Source organism: Elaeis guineensis, chromosome 1 (assembly GCF_000442705.2).
Source record: "Elaeis guineensis isolate ETL-2024a chromosome 1, EG11, whole genome shotgun sequence".
Taxonomy (NCBI): domain Eukaryota; kingdom Viridiplantae; phylum Streptophyta; class Magnoliopsida; order Arecales; family Arecaceae; genus Elaeis; species Elaeis guineensis.
The window spans coordinates 9,947,840-9,952,822 of NC_025993.2; the positions used below are offsets into that span (position 1 = coordinate 9,947,840).

Genomic DNA, 4,983 nt, shown 5'->3' on the forward strand with positions numbered 1-4,983 from the left:
TTTTTACCTTAATGGTGGGGCTGTCTGCTGGAAGAGTTCCAAGCAGCACACTGTGGCTGATTCAGTATGCGAGGCGGAGTATATTGCTGCATCAGATGCTGCCAAAGAAGCGGTGTGGCTGAGAAAATTCATCACCGAGCTCGGAGTAGCACCCTCCCTTGTTGGTCCCAATTCTACTCTACTGCGACAGCTCTGGAGCCATTGCTCAGGCGAAGGAACCAAAGGCACACCAGTGGACGAAGCATATTCTGCGCCGCTACCATCTCATCTGGAAGATCGTGAATCGAGGTGACGTCGACCTTCAGAAGATCGACGGGAAGGAGAACCTGACCGACCCATTCACTAAAGCCATTACGGTGAAGGAGTTCAACGACTACAAGTCGAAGATGGGTATTAGATACTGCACCGATAGGCTTTAGGCCAAGTAGGAGATTGTTGGGAATATTGTCCCAAAGCCAATCGTCAGCCTGTTGACGGTTGTGCTCCTTTTGTATTAGTACATGAATTATAAATAAATAAAAGTTATTTTGGTATTTTTTCATCACAAATATTTCATCTTCTAATGAACTCCTGTGTTGTGGTGAAGTCCTTAGGACTATTTAGACTCGACAAAGGAGGATTTGTCGCTTAGTCCTTAAACATGTTCGCGACCAATGATACGTTGTTACCAAGGACGACAACATTTATCGAGCATAGGTCGTTGTGTGCCATATGGGTTGGTTGTCCTCATAACCAAAGAGTGTGGAGACACTGGTATGGCATACAGGTGAGATGTAATGGTACATCTGCACTGAACGTGACCAACTCCGGAGCTATTTCTGCTGTCAAGATTGCTCCGATGGGATATGGGTATAAATGTCCCTCTGACCTGAGACCGCCATGGTGACTTGCAAGCAACTCACTGCACTTAGGCACTGGACTACCTGAATTTCTAATTCAGTGACGGAAGGTTGCTGGGTGTAGTCAAGTACTTGACTTGTCGGTGCGTGTGTCAAGATGGGATTGACCACTCCAGTTTAGGAGCTGTGTACAGTCGTGTTTCAATTTAGCAAAACCTTGGCCAGGGTAGTCCTAGTGAGGAGTCACAGGACTAATTGAGTTGAGCACGATTCGGATGATATCATCAGGGTTGACAGTTTAACCCTGAGTCATCCTAAACACAGGGGTCAAAAGGGATGAATTATACGGTAACCATATTCACGTAGGTTCTGAATGTTGTGATTGCAATTATTCGACCTATCCGGTCGTCGGGTACCATTGCTAGATGGTCACTTCGATTAGTACAGAAATTGGTTCCTGTGCTACCGGCTTAGGTTCGAACCTGTGGGGTCACACACATTAGAGGTTCTTTTCTGATCTGATGGCTGATTATGAGTCTTATCTATCTGGGACTCTGATTTATGTCACAAATTGACATAAAAAGTATCAATTAATATCTAAATTATCTAACTTTATTAAGAAATTGATACTTGTTATTATATTTTGCAGAAGAAGAGATCATCAATAGAAAGAACAAGGAAAGAGGATTCCAACGGCGCAAATTTTATGCAAAACGGAGTTAAATTGACCCAGGAATTGAAGAATGAAGAAAGAAGACTCAATTGGATCAAACCCGAGTCAAATCAGATCAAAATTGATCAAAAATCAACTGATTTGGTGATCTGATTAGCCGCCTGGTCCACAGCAACAGGCGCGTGGACCATGGACCCATCGGCGCACCATAAACCCCCTAACAACTCTCTAAAACCTCTTAGTCCCACATCGAAAGTTTTGAAAACCTTATAACCCCCAAATGCCTATAAAAAGCCCCCTAAGGCCCTTGTTTTATGTATTCTTCCTTCCGATCAAGCTTGTAACCCTAGATAGTGGGGTTTTTAGCTCTCTTTTCAAGCCTCGAGCTTTGAGGTTTTTGTAATAAATTTTTTTTATATATAAAATCTTATTTTTATGCAATTTCATCTCTTTACATTATGCAATTTATTTTTCTTGCAATTAGGATAGTTTAATTTATGCAATTTAATTTTATGCAATTAGGTTAGTTTAAATTATGCAGTTTAAATTTATGCAATTAGGATAGTTTAATTTATGAAATTAGGATAGTTTATTTTTCTGTATTTAAATTTTGCAAGTAGATTTAGATCATGTCTAGCTAAGCATCCCTTCTAGGGTTTGCGATGAAGCTAGATCATGAGTAGGGATTTTACATAGGGTTCTTTCTTTTTCTTAGGGTTTCTTTTTCTTCCTCTTTTGCCAAGAATTTTTGATGAACTACAGTTGGGTCAGAGTCCCTTCATAGTTCATGCTTGATTCAGTGCATAGGAGGAGAAAACCCTAAGGGATCCTAGTTACTACTCCCCTGTAAAGAATCTTGATGGGTTATCGTTGGGCCTTAGTCCCTTCATAATCTATGCTTGGGAAAGACAAGAGGAGTAGTCGTTAGGATCAATAAGAAAAATTCTAGGTAGAATTCCCTAATCTAGATCTAGTGGATTCAAAAACCCTAGATCCTTAGTCTTATTGTCTTTAGCAAACAACTTTCGACTTTCGATTTTTGTTAAAGCTCGCTTGAGCATAGATTTGAAAATCATTTTTAAAACCAAGTCTCTGTGGGATCGACCCGTACTCGCTGGTCGTGCTACTCTGCACACCGTGCGCTTGCGGTTTTATTTACAAATTTTAAGATTTGCACATCAAGTTTTTGGCGCCGTTGCCGGGGATTTGGCGTTTTAAATTGTTTTCAAATATTTGTTCTTCGTGCGTTATAACTCTCTTTCTTTTTTCTTTAGGTTTCTATATTTAGTTGGTGATTGCTGGAAAACTCAGGTACGCTTCTAATTTCTCTTTTATTATTTTTAGTTAATTACTTTTGCTTTTAGACCTAATCATTTGAATTTACTTAATCACAAAAAAAAAAATATATAAAACAAAACAAAAGACATTTCATAATCGTGAAGTAAAATATCAAAATAAAAAAAAAATTCTAAATTAAAATCTTTTACATTCTTGGTCATCTTGTTTATTTGTATTTGCATTTTCATAATTAATCTAAGGGCATCAACCCATTAACAAGATAAGGTGGGGATTTCATTACCCTTCCTTAGCCCAAAAACCATCTCCATCATATTGCATTACCTAGACTTTTAATCTTAAAATCAATTAGACGTCAACCTTAAGGAATTCGAGCTCAATAGGACAAGGAACCCTAAGAGTTCTACCAAGTTTGAGTTGTTTGATTAGTTGGTGTCTAGGCAAGTCCCTGAGGGTGGTTTGTTAAATTGGTTCAGTTGCTGGCCTGGCCAACTCGTTTGGTGTCTAGAAAGGCAACGATGAGTGAACCTCCCACCTCTTATACTTACCTGGCTAACTAGTTGATCAATCTCCACTTGGAAGGTTTGAAGGGTCATCTTGGAACAGTTAGGAGCTGTCTAGATTTAGGTTAACCCTAGGATAGATTGAGTTTAATTTATTGATTCACTTGTTTGAAAAAAAAAAAAAATTTAAAATTTAAATTAATTTGGTTACTTTTCTTTAGATTTAGGACTCCTTAGGATCTTCTCTTTAGAACTTTTTCTCTTTTCTTTCTTTTCCTTATACATAAAAATTTTATTAAAAAAAAAAAATTGTATAAACATCGAGAACCGTACACTTCGTGTGTGGAGAAGAGTGTCAGGTCGTCTAGTTAGAATTGAGTCAATTCCTGTTGTTCCAATGGCTGAACCAATCCAACCCATGACCCTTAAGGATTTGTGTTATCCAGTTGGCTCCATCCAACCATCTTGTATCAGGTTGCCACAACCCACAGCTAACAATTTTGAAATCAAACCTCAAATCATAAATATGCTTCCAAAATTCACAGGATTAGAGGATGCTTATATATTTATTAGAGAATTTGAGGAGGTATGTGCAACCATGAAACTGCAATTAACAGAGGATGAGGTCAAACTTAGATTAATCAACTTTGCCCTTAAGGACAATGCTAAGAAGTGGCTTTATAGTCTGCCAAACTATTCTGTCACTACCTGGGAGGGCTTTGTGAGAACATTTTTAAAAAAATATTTCCCCCATCATAAAACAGCTAGGATTAGGAATGAAATAAATCAATTTTACCAACTAGCTGGTGAATCATTTTGGAAGTACTTTGATCGTTTCAAGAATCTTTTGACCCAATGCCCACACCATGGAATAGAAACTTGGAGACTATGCCAGATCATCTATGAGGGGTTAGATTCAAACTCAAGAACCATGCTAGAGTCCATGTGCCAAGGCCAATTTATGGACAAAGAAACTACTGAAGCTTGGCAATTCTTAGAAGACCTAGCCGAGAAAAATTTACAGTGGGAAACAACTAGGGAACCTGATAAAGCTACACCTTCAAGAGGAGGAATGCATCAAATTCAACCAACCCTAGCATCAGAGGCCAAGATTGCAACCTTAACACGTAGATTGGAAGCCTTAGAATTACAGAGACCAGCCAATGTAAATCAAATATCTGCACCCATGTGTAAAGGGTGCAATGCACCAGACCATGTCTTAGAAGAATGTTCCTACTCGAATGAGTGTGCACAGGTGAATGCCACCTATCAAGGACCATTGAACAATCCTTATGCACCCACATATAACCCAGGTTGGAGGAATCACCCGAATTTCTCATGGTCCCAGAATCCTAATGTAGGTAATCCAAATTTCAATCAGCAAAATCTAAGGTCCAACCCAGTAATGAACAACCCGCCAGGCTTCCATGATAATGACAAGAAAATTACCTCTTTAGAGAAAAGCCTAGAAGCCATGATGAAAACACATACCAGCTTTATGCAAACTACGGGTCAACTCATAAATAATAACACCCAAGCTATAGCCCGTCTGGAAATGCAAGTAAGTCAGCTGGCTTCGACCATTAGTGAACGAGAACATGGTAGGTTACCTAGCCAACCTGAGCCAAATCCTAGGAACCAAAATGGTCCACGACCCCAACAAGGAAACCAA

General features: G+C 39.2%; 1 non-coding gene across 1 annotated transcript; it reads right to left on the reverse strand.

Moving 5' to 3' along the window:
* Positions 1 to 4,077: 4,077 nt before the first annotated feature.
* On the reverse strand, positions 4,078 to 4,184 carry LOC140854899 (small nucleolar RNA R71). The gene has a single exon (XR_012137993.1). It is a non-coding gene; the product is annotated as a small nucleolar RNA R71 (small nucleolar RNA).
* Between the last annotated feature and the right edge of the window lie 799 nt (positions 4,185 to 4,983).